Here is a 12459-nt window from a genome sequence, read left to right on the forward strand (position 1 = left end):
AGCCTGGACCTCTGCATTACCATACCTTATGTCAATCAATCATCTCAGTCTAAAAAAATGAGAAAAAAAAATCTGTGTTTTCATTCAAACTTCATTTCTTTCTCCACTTTTTAGAAAGTTTGTTTCATCCTTTTTTCTGCTTATAAAGCTGAGAAGCTTTGCATTACTTGGTCTAACTTCCTTTGCAAAGGCAAGCTGAATTAGAGTACTGGCAAGAGTTTTTGACTTCATTCTTAAATTTCCTGTTCTCCAAGATATTTCTTTCATAATTTTTCCACTCCTTATAGAGTCTTGCTATCCCTAAATGAGTCTTATTATCCCTAAATTAGTTTTATTATTCCTATGTGACTTTTCATTTCAGTTATAAATGGACACTGCCCCAGTGGTTTTGAATCTTATTTAGAATTATTTCCATCCTTAAAATTTTCTGAAGTTTAGATAAATCATATTGAAAGAAATTTCAGTCACTTTCACATCTCAGTTTCTAATTTCTGCACGTGTTGACTTCACTCATTAGATCTCCCAGTTTCTCCTATTTATCCTTTCATATGGGAATCTTGACCTATTTTTCTGTTTATTCTTCAGTGTAATTTAATTGGAATGGCCTTGATGTCACTTCAGTCAAGTTATTTTCTTGAGGTGTTCTACAACATCCTTAATTTTGAAAAGGAGATTCAAAAGGAAATTTATTCTCTATACAGTCATGAAATCAGTAAGATATAAACCTATCTACTAATACATCCAGACACAACTGAATTCTACCAATACTAGTTAATCAATTTTTTTAGTTAGTTGAATTGTTGAGAAGTTGTTCATTTATAACTCATTTTATAGCTGGGAAATTTTCCCACAATGACAATTATTTCCAGTAGTATTCATTGCTGTAACAAGTTCAAGATATTTCTATATCTATATCTATATTAGCTAGACAAGCTAATATAGAGCAGTGAAAACAAATTTGATCCAAATTGAGTATTTGTGAGTTGTTCTTTAGCTATGCTACTTCATTCTGATAGCACACCAATCCACTGTTTTAACTTTATTTCTGTCCTTCCTGAAGAAAATACAAGTTATTTTTTTCTCAGAATCATTTCCTTCTCTATCAAAGACCTGAGATTATGCATTAAGTTAAAATGTCATATTTTTGTTAAGACTTTTCTTTACGTTTTGTATCTAGTTTTCAGAAACATAAAAAAAAAGAATAAATAAAATTAAATGTTAAAATTAGGTTTTAAACTGATAGGCAAAATATTCAGCTTATTTAATGAGGACTGCCTAAATGCAAGTAGTGTAGTCTCGGGTAATTATATTGGCTCCCTCAGGTGCAGACACTTCTAGAAAGCACTCATTCCTGCTAAGAAAAACATCAAACATAACAAGGTTGAAACTTTCTGGAGATGTTGATTTCTTTCTGCTAAGTGTAGAAAGAACAAAAATGATTAGGATTAGACCACATCCACATCCTTTAGAGAGAAATATAGTTTGATAGCTTCTCCCTTTGTTTTTTTATATATTCACCAAAAGAAAGGTATTTTTGTATCTTAAATTATGGTTTAAGACTTTAATACACAGTGATCTATCACAGGCTACTGACTGGAATCATATATATGTTACTATCATAATCTATTTCTTCATTTTTCAGATAAAACACAATTGTGCCAGAATCAGAGCATCAAAAGGACTAAAACTACAAAATTAAATATATTTTTGTGGAGGTAAATCCAATAGTCTTTTTTTTCACAAGTGTGTGACAGCCATTGTTTTCTCCATGAAGTACAATATGTATGTCTCTTTTTCATTTTGATTCATCAGAAACTAATGGCAGTGAGAAACTTAACTAAGTTGTGATGACTGGTGGGGAGTGAGTGTGTTACAGGACCTGTCTTTTATTACAGAGAGTTTACAAAAAAAAAAGAAAAATCCTTTGTTTCAGGTAGTTGCAGCCTCTCTGTTTTTAACAGTTTATCACATTGCTTCATACAAACAAGATTTTCTGACATAATTTTCTATTCTTTCATGTCCTTCTCCCTTTTTATGCCTTGCATCTTCATCTGCTGCTTTCTAATTGCTTGGGAAGGCAGACAAGATTCTCCATTGGGAACAGATGGCTTTCTGGAAATCTCCCAACAAGGACTACTCCTGGAATAGATTTCATCTGCAAGCCCCACGCAGAGGTAATATATGATACCTACAAATAGATAGTGCTCCAAAGGCTTAGGAAGGAAAAAAATATATCCTGATGGAGTTCTTAAGCCTGTTATGACCACAATTGCCAACAGAAGAGCAAGCAAAAAAAATGAATCCTATATATAGCATTCAATTTTTGAAGTTAATTTTCTTTACTGACATATAGTCTCTACAACAGGGACAGCCATCCTAAAATGGTATCTAAAGGACTGTGTTTTACTTCTCAAGGGTGGATTAAATATAGAGTTTGAAAACAGCTATAATGCTATCCTACTTTAAAAAATGGTGTGAGATGGCACACAATATATAAAATAAATATTAAAATCTTCACAAGAATAAGAATAAATAATATAGAAACAAATATGTTGGATTAGAGTGAGTGTGAAGAATTGTCTTTGTCAATGTTGTCTTGCTCTTCTGTGTTTTGCACCCTTGCTTACTTCCATCATAGAAAGGAGAGATGCTACTATTTGTAGAATTTTATAAAATACATATTTGTTTTGTTTTAGTTTGGTTCAGTTTTCCTTGGTCTAAACTAAAATTGATGATAACCATGTTGTATATGGTTGCTCTGTATGTCTGGAAAATATTATTCTGAGATTATAGATGGGGCTATAAAGCTGTGAGATCAGAGATATGCTGTTTATGGTAAAAAAATACAAACTGAACAGTAAAGTGATAGTAGTCCTCTGTATCCTCAGTATTCTAACCACAGCCTTGAAATAATGTGTGAGTAGCTTATTGTTCCTGTTCACAAAGCAAAATTAATATTAGGGAACAAAATTTTTCATTATTTATGAAACAAAAATATTGTGTTCTGGTTTTGTTTGGCTATAAATAAGAGTTAGTTGAAAGGATTCCTAAAAATTGAAATACTAGAATGCAAATACCAGAAAGAAACTATCAAAGTATTATAGGTTTTAAAAATTTGGACATACTACCTTTTTGTGGAGGTAAAATGGCTTGACTGTCTTTTACCAAGTAAGGATTAGCAGTGTTATGATGACTTTTGGGTACTTGAAGGGCTTCATTTTCATTATAAAGAGAAACAGGATCACAGATTCCATGCTGACTAACTTCAGTCTGAATCTGAACTGTGCCATGGTGTTACCATAATTGTTTACCTACTCGTACCATGTAGGTTGTGTCATTCTGCTTCTCCTACATGTACACAAGTGGAGTCTTTACAGTCTTGGAATAAGCTAATGAACACTGCAGTGCATAACTGAGAAGAAAATAAAGGCATTCCCACTGAGATCTGATCACAATGAACCATTTGGAGCCATTACAAGTCACCAGCAGCTTTTACACAGTCAAGACTGTTGCTGCAGAGATGAGGGAAGGGCTTGAAGGCAAAAGTTAAAATATTTATGCAAAAATGCTAAGGCAGAGAGTCTAGGAATGACTTTTCCATTGATGCCACTAAATGAAAAAAATTCTGTGAGTGCAGTTCCTTTCCTCTACATTTTAAAGAAATGTACAGACTGCATTAATAATTTAACTAAAGGATCTGAAATTCTCTTGAGATCTGAAATCTGGTGAATATTTGCCAAAATGTACTAGATCAGAATGTAAGGAGGTATATCATAAGTAACAGAATTATAATTCCCAATGGATCACTGGATCTCACAAAGCCATCAAAGACATTAGTGGTTCCCCACTAAGAGAAGGGCTGTCCATGTTATCAGATGGTCCTTCCACTGACTTTTCCAATGATGGTAAGATCTGGGGATGGAAAGTGTAAATAATTTTCCACAGTTTTCTCTACAAAAGCTGCATCTGCGGAGGCTTTGGTCAGAGAAATGCTCTTGATCAACTGGGACTCTGTTGACCTTGGCTGTGCTTGAATTACCAGCCTAGAGGTAAAAATTGCTCTTCCTAGCAATTAATTTCTCCAACAAGATTATAATCTTGAAACTGAAGCAAGACTATGTGGCTGCATTTACCAGATGCTTAACAATCTCTGTCAGGAAAAGTAGATTGATGTTGTTCCATTTCCTTTTATTATAGCTTCTGACTTGGGAGGAAGTGGAATCTCTGCTCTTAACTCTTGGCCAGCAATCATAGCTGTGGGAGAAACACAGCCTTGAATACAGTCATTAAAATTCAATGCAACAACAGTTAATGTGCATTAATTTGGGAATGTTAAACTACTTAGTATATGCCAGATATATTCTTGTAACTGGCAATAACAAGGACATCATCTTTAGCAGTGTCACTGATTCTGTTAAGCTGAAACTGTGATCTAAGAAGCTTGTTAATAAACAGAATTGTGTAGTAATTTTGTCAGTGAGAGTGAATATTTTCTTGTTAATACCATATTTTTGAAAGTTTTTACACTTCAAATCTAGGTTACAAATTCTGATTTCCAGCTACTCAGAGCTACTAATTCTTAGTCCAAGCCACTGGCTGCTAAGGAAGTGCTAGAGACAGAAGTGATCAGAAGAAGATCCTAAAAGTTTTCTTGGGTGTCAACTTTTATGTGCCATACATTTTAATTTCCTGTTCAATAATGAAATTTCTATAATTTTGACATATCTCAGATTAGCCTAAAATATTAGTCTGAGATTCATGTTGAAGAACTCCAGATGAGTTTTTGTTTTCTAATAACACATAGTTCAGGCTTTGAATTGTGTGAATTTAATCTACAGTATTTATTTATACTCCTCTGTATTCACTATGAAAAATACCTGATGTATTGAAATTGCTGGAATGACATTTCAGCACATACATGCAGTCATTTAGAGCATTTGAAAGTTTTTAGTGACCAGTCTAAAGAACTGTAACAGAAAAACAAATGCACTGTCAAATTAACCACTCAATATTGACGGAATAACTAACAGGTAAATTGACAGGGAAAAATCAACCCTACTAAAACCTGGTGGTTTTAGGAATATGGCAGATTTCATCTCTTCTCCATTTATAACAATAAATAATTATTGAAAGTTACAGCCTTGAAATTTAAAGGGATACTATAATTTGAAACAACTTGTGAGTGCTACTGTGTAAAATTTAGGACTGAATATGCATATGATGAATCAAATATATGTTCTGTAATCAAACTGGTCAAATAGTTCTGTACCTCTCAGAAAATAAGCAAAAAATGAAAACTGTTTTTGTTTCTCACAGATTCATTCAAATGAGGATAAACATTATCTGTTATGTTAACTTGTCTGGTAACAGTACTTCAACAACTATTTTCAAGAGTGGATTTAAGTTAACTGAAGCCAGATTGTTTTTCACATACCTGAAAGGTGCACAGCACGCTTCCAAAAGTTCATACAGCCAATACCCCATTCCTTGATTCATGGTGAATCTTTTTCCTTGTCATGGAACTATTTTCATTTCATGACAAAATGTAGATTTTCCATGTCAGATCACAGATAGAAATCTGGTCACACAAAGGTAGAGTACATTCATATTAGTATGTTTAACCCAGATATTATCTGCAAACCACAACATATGACTTTCAGTGTGAGACATATGATTCAAATTTTCTTCATTTTTTTAAATTTTGCTAAATAAAGCGATATTTCTGTGCTGTGATGAGGGGCAGAGGTGGTATCATGCAGTTGAATTACTCTGTAAGAATCTATCTTAAGATACAGCATTGCAGGGTTATCTCATCATTTTACACAAAATTAATCTTTGCTACTAGATTAGCCTTTTTCAAACTGATCCAGGGTTTGCCATTTTCCATGTCCACTGGAAGTGTTATTTTCTTTGGGTATCCCTGGTATTTAGCATTCTATTCAGTATTTACTTCTCAGTTACATTTGGGGGACTACCAAATACCATTCTGGTTACTCTGTGCCAAGTAGTTATATTCCACTTGTAAGAGCTTTGCATCTGAAATAACACTTTCATCTGCACAATTGTTCTTACTTTTCCTCTTTGATCTTCCTTTGTTTGTTTACATCTTTCTCTTATTTTAGGGTGCCTATTATACATTCCTTACTGCTCTAGAGAAAAAAATTATCTCCAATTTCCATGACCCATTATTTAAATCATGCTGAATTATTTTGCTGTGAGAAATATTAACATAAATATCTCAATATCATTTAGCAATGTACAGATCTATAAGTCTACAAATATAAGCCATGTAAATACCTAAGCTAACTTCAACTAGACAACAGGACTCTGTTGTTAGAAGAAATTTGACTAAAAGAGAAAACTCTCAGCTAAGGTTTTTATGCTAAATCATTCTTACACATAATCATTCTTATATATGCTCTACTCTTCAGTCAAATTTGGAAAGTATTCAAAAAATTTACCCCTGAAATAAAATCAAATGTGCAGGCTTTTTTGTTTCAGCACTAGTCTACAACAAGTTAGTCACCAACAAAAAAGATGAGGCTGACTGCTTGAATTCCTAAATGTCCTGCAGCAAGATGTTTTTCAGAATTTACAAATCAATTCATGGTTTCTGCAAAGGATAGTTGAAATTGGCATATACTGTGTATCAGGTAAGAGTTCCACACAATCCTTTATCTCAGTACAGCATGAAATAATTATTTATAGTGGCTACCAAATGCAGTATTTCCATATATTTTCTTTCTGATCAAGTAAACTATAGACAGCCCTCTCCTATTATTTTGCATCTCAGTTTTATTCCCTAAGAATTAAAATGTAAACACTTTAGAGAACTGTCAGTTTTAAAACATGTTAATACTATTTATCAAACATGATTTTAAAAATAATATAAAGAAAAGCTGTATCACAACAGTTTTAAAAATTTAATAAGATGTTCTCAATACCAAAAGATGAAGTTTCACTAGATATTAAATAGCTTTGTTCTCAGTCTCATGTAAGCAAGTACATTGTTACTTCATTTGGCACTTCATATTTATTGTCAACAAGAAGTCATTAGCAGTCTTTCATCTACAGAAGGTTAAACAAGGTTGGATGAATGGAATAATATTTTTCATGAAAATATATGAACTATTTTTCTATCTACAAACATAATTTATTGTTTTATAAACTATCTTAATGTTTTAAAAATTCATATCCTGAAATGGAGTAAATCAATCCTTTTTGAAAAGGGAATGTGATGAAAAGAAAATGGGGCTGTGAAATATTTAAACATAAACTAGAAAAGACACTTATTTATTTAATAAATTTATTTCAGTTAAGTTGAAATTATTTATCTTTCTTTTCTGGATCAAAATGTCATCACTTTTTACCATCTGAGAAATAATACTGTTTCTGCTTTTATGTTTAGAATTATAGACATAGTTTTAAAAAAGTAGAAATTTTAGGAATATGTATTTTTAAAAAAGAACCTAAAAATGAAATTGAAATTAAACAAACAAAACAAACCAATCAACCATGACCAATAACAACAACAACAACAACAAGCAGTCAAAATGCCCTCATGAGAAGTGCAATGTCCTGGTCAATTTTTTTTTCCCTGTGTCAGGAATCCCTCTTGTTAAAAGTGTCACAGAATATTCTGAGTTAGAAGTTGCCCACAATGATCACCAAAGTCCAATGCCTGGTCCTGTGCAGGTGTGCCCAAGAATCACACCGTGTTCCTTAGAGCACTGTCCAAATGCTCCTTGAGCTCTGTCAGGCTGGTGCTGTGACCACTGCCTTGGGGAGCTGTTCCAGTGCCCAGCCACCCTCTGGGTGAAGAACCTTTTTCTTGCATCCAACATAAACCTCCTGTGACACAACTTCAGGCCATTCCCTCAGGTCCTGTCGCTGTCACCACAGAGCAGAGATCAGTGCCTGCCCCTCCTGTTCCCCTCACAAGAAGCTGTGACTGCAGTGAAGTCTCCCCTCAGTCTCCTCCAGGCTGAACAGACCAAGTGACCTCAGTCACTCCTCACACAGCTTCCCCTCAAGGCCCTTCACCATCGTTGTTGCCCTCCCTTGGACACTGCAACAGTTTAATGTCTTTCCTATACCGTGGCACCCCAAGCTGCCCCCAGCACTCGAGGTGAAGCTGCCCCAGCCCAGAGTAGAACAGGACAATCCCCTCCCTTGCCCGGCTGGCTGTGCTGTGCCTGATGCACTCCAGGACACCTGACTGCCAGGGCACTGCTGGCTCATGTTCAACTTGCCATCAGCCAGGACCCACAAGTCCTTTCCCCAGCACTGCTCTCCATCCTCTCATGCCCCAGTCTGTCCAGGTTGCCCCATCCCAGGTGCAGTGTCCGGTATTTTCCTTTGTTGACCTTTATGGGGTTGGTGATTGCACAATCCCCTTATTTGTCACGGTCCTCTTCAGGGCACCCCTGGCTTTGACACAATCAACAGCTCCTCCCAGTTTTGTGTCATCTGTGAACTTGCTCAGTATCCCTTCCAGTCCTTCATCGGGGTCATTTATTAAGATGTTGAAGAGCCCAGGGCTGAGGATGGAGCCCTGTAGAACCCCACTAGTGGCCGTCACCCATCTGATGTCACCCCACTCACTTTGTGCTCAACCCATGAGCTGGTTTCTCACCCATCCCCTGCTGTGTTTATCCAGCTGTGGGCTGGACATTTTGCCCAAAGGATCCTGTGGGAGACAGTATTGAAAGATTTGCTGAAATCTAAAAAGATTGTTTTCCTTCATCACCTGGATGGGTTACCTTGTCATAAAGGGAAATCAGGTTTGATAAGCAAGACTTTCCTCTCATAAAGCTGTATTGCCTGTGACCAAAGACTGCGTTGTCTTTCGGGTGTTTTTCTATACCTTCCAGTATAATCTTTACTGTAATTTTACCAGGGAGAAAACTAAGATTGGCAGGCATGTAGTTTCCAAGGTCATCTTTTTTGCCCTTTTTGAAAACTGGGACAACAAGTAGGGGGAACGTTTACAGCTGCAAAAATCCTGGTGAACACTGAAAGAAAACAGTATGGTTTTTTATGTATTGAAAAAAAAAAAAAAGTTATTCCCCTTTTTAGCCTGAAAAAGAAAGACTTTTTAGTCATTAGGGGGCCCAAGATCGTACTTTCAGGGAAACCCCTTCAAAGGCTAACTGATATAAAAGGATAACTCTAAGGAGTCACTCAGAGATACTTACAATGCTGACTGTCTGTCTTTTAAGGATTTTGAGGCTTTAAGCTGTGCTTTGATGGATCAACAATGCCTAAACACCTGGGACTGAGCTCAGGACTCTGCAGTTTCTCATTCGTATGTTATTAGAACTAGAGAGAATTTCTCTCTGACTTACCTGTATCTGAAATCAAATCAATTAGCATCTCTAAAGTACTCTGAGAACATCAGCCAATAAATTACACAGGAAATAAAGTACCCACATTAAAATTGTCAAACATTTCATCTGTCTGGAAGTCTCTTTGGAATTTGGTTAAATACGTTGAAAGGAAGAATCTATATGGTAAAAATCTACAGTGGAAATAAACAGAAAGCCTTTGTTATACAGCATTACCTAAATTTGGTTTACAGACATGTTCTGTTGTAGCTGATAATACACCATGAAGTGTGAATGGAAATGGAAATTAAGTGCTAAATGATGAGTTACACTACTCCAGTTACACATCAGAAACAACATCCTTTATCTGGGCTGCTAGTGCCAAGAATATTACTTAATACAACAGGAAGAGTTGAAGGGAAATGGGGAAAAAATGCAGTGTAAGTACAGCATTATTCAACAGCAAATGAAATGTGTAGGCAGGGTATTCTTTTGTATCAGTTGTTCAGCTTACACATTTGCATTGTTGTCTAGGTTTTTTTAATATATTTTTGCAGAAAAAGTTTGATGAAAGATGGTGCTTCATTGATTCCATATTTCCCCTTAGATCATCAATAAAACCTTTAAACCTGATGGAAAAAGAAGTACCCAATAGTCTCAAAGTACTCAGATGCTGCTCTAGTTAAACACTTAACCATATGTTTAATTTCAAATATATGTGTCCCATTTTGAGATTGTGTGTCTAAAGTTCAGCATGTATCCACATGTTTATCTTAGCTGAACTAAGCAACACTGCAGCACAATTCACGCGTAATACTTGGACCGCTAAACCACTTAGCATAGTCCTAACCTATTTTAGGCTACTTAGTAACAAATTAGCCAAGTACAGGGGGAAAAATCACTGCCCTGGTCCTGCTGGCCACACTGTTGCTGATACAGGCCAGGATGCCATTGGCCTTCTTGGCCACCTGGGCACTCCTGGCTCATGTTCAGCTGCTGCTGACCAGCACCCCCAGGTCCTTTTACAAAAGATGTTGGGGAGGTCAGGTGTGCCAGCTAAACTGTGGGTGTCAGTCCAGCTATTTCAAAGGGCTTTCCATGGTGCTACCAATTGCCACTTTGAAAATAAATCTTAAAAACTGAAAATATAATCTAGTTCTAGGATCAGCATTTACTCCATCAAGCTCACAGGAGTATCATGAAATAAGAAAATTGGTTAGTCACGTAAGCCACCAGGTATTAAAGGGAACACAGACAGGGAGCAGATTTGGAGGAGTAAGTGCCTTTGTTAGGCTGCCACAGTTGAGGATTGACCACTTTTCAAACCATCTTGTTTCTTTTGCTTTCCTTTCTTTCATCTGCGGCCCACAGCCAAGGCTTTTGAGGAACTCAAACCGGGAAGGTGGCCAACTGCTACAAAGGTTGTTACATGGTTTCCGAATTATGTTCTTGGGTAAGGCAGATGTTGTTTAAAATACAGCATGCAAAACACTAAAAAAAGAATGACCAGTAAAGTGAGTAACTACAACAGCACATTCCCCAGAATAGATTTTATACATCGTGTATGCTTGGCAGCTGGTCTCAGAGTATTGCACTGAGGAAAAAAAAAAAAAAAAAAAAAAAAAAAAAAAAAAAAAAAAAAAAAAAAAAAAAAGGGGGAAAAAAAACCAACAAAAAAAAAAAAAAAAAAAAACACCATGAAAAGAAGAAAAGAAGAAAGGAGCAGTTAAAAAAGAATCTGAAGATCTGAAAGGCCAAGACAAAATGTTGTTTTTCCTCAAGAAAATGCCAGGAACTATTCTTCTTATTGTCCCATACTTTTCCAATTGCTCATTATTTAATTACAGTAATTTTATGGCATCTATTGTGACACTTCCTTACAGGTAGAAAGAGAACACAAAGTCTTTATCTGAAATTGCATTTATTTTAAACCAAGTCACAAAACAAAGAAGAACAAAACTAAGAACTTGCATTATTTAATGTAACATGAGCTGGATGAAAGCAGAAAATAATTTATTCTTAATCTAGCTTTTCAAGGAAGTGAAAAAATTCACATAGCTTCTACTTCTTCAACTGAGGCATTTGTGCAGTGTCACACTGCCTTGGAGAGATTTCTCCAAAATCTTCCCTCAGCCAATGCTATTTACCCCAAGCTTTATGAAGATTATCATAGCTGGAAGCAGCACTGTGAGGATTATGCTCTTTGAATTCCTGTTGTTTGTACTGAGATCAAGGAATCAAATATTTGCCTGATTTTCCACAGAGAGAGAACTAATTGTTGGAGTTATTCTGGAGGCATTATGTTAGACTGTCAGGGACAATTAGCCTCAAAGTGCTTGTGTATAATGTCTGCGATGTATACACACATACAAAACTTTCACACAAACCCAGTATCCTACCAAGCAAAAGGAAACCTTGAGAAATTACCTGCTCTATTTCCATCAGGATTGTGCTTGGTTGAACATGGTCACCATAATTTTTATGCCTGCAATAATTTGGCTGACACCCAAGCAACCTGCTTCTGTCTCATATTCTGCCTTGGAAATAAGAAACCCCCATGCCCACAGACAAAATAGCCAAATCAGGGCAGAGACAGTGAGGAAACACAGAGTTCAGGGGTTGAGCAATTTCTCAACTTCTGCTCTGCAGAACCATGGGTTACTAAGAAAAAAAAACCTCACTGCCCATAATCCCCATCTAGATCTTCTGAAGTTCCTGTAAAAAACAGACTAGCTACAGAAAGAAAAGAAATATTGCAGCAAGCTTCCTCTCATTATACTCTCCCATCTAAATAATCTGCCTTGATGATAACCTGCTTAGATCTTTTTACAGATGAACTGTAGGTTAAAAATAGGTAAACACAGTACTCCTGAGTCATGCTCCCAACTCCCTGTCTATCCCTAAATTTCTAACCACTACTGAAAAAAGGAAATTGAAAAATTAAATACCATATATTTCTCAAATAAAACCTTGTTCAGAGAGAAAAATAAAAATATTTGAGATCCTCCAGTGATGTCTGTATGTGTCATGTTACCACCTGGGGTTTGGTGGCACAGGGCAAAACACTCCATGCATCGCCTTCAACTGAATTGCTTTGAATTTTTCTGGGCCAGGAGGCAGACAAGATGTCCAT

Source organism: Prinia subflava, chromosome 2 (assembly GCF_021018805.1).
Source record: "Prinia subflava isolate CZ2003 ecotype Zambia chromosome 2, Cam_Psub_1.2, whole genome shotgun sequence".
NCBI classification, from domain to species: domain Eukaryota; kingdom Metazoa; phylum Chordata; class Aves; order Passeriformes; family Cisticolidae; genus Prinia; species Prinia subflava.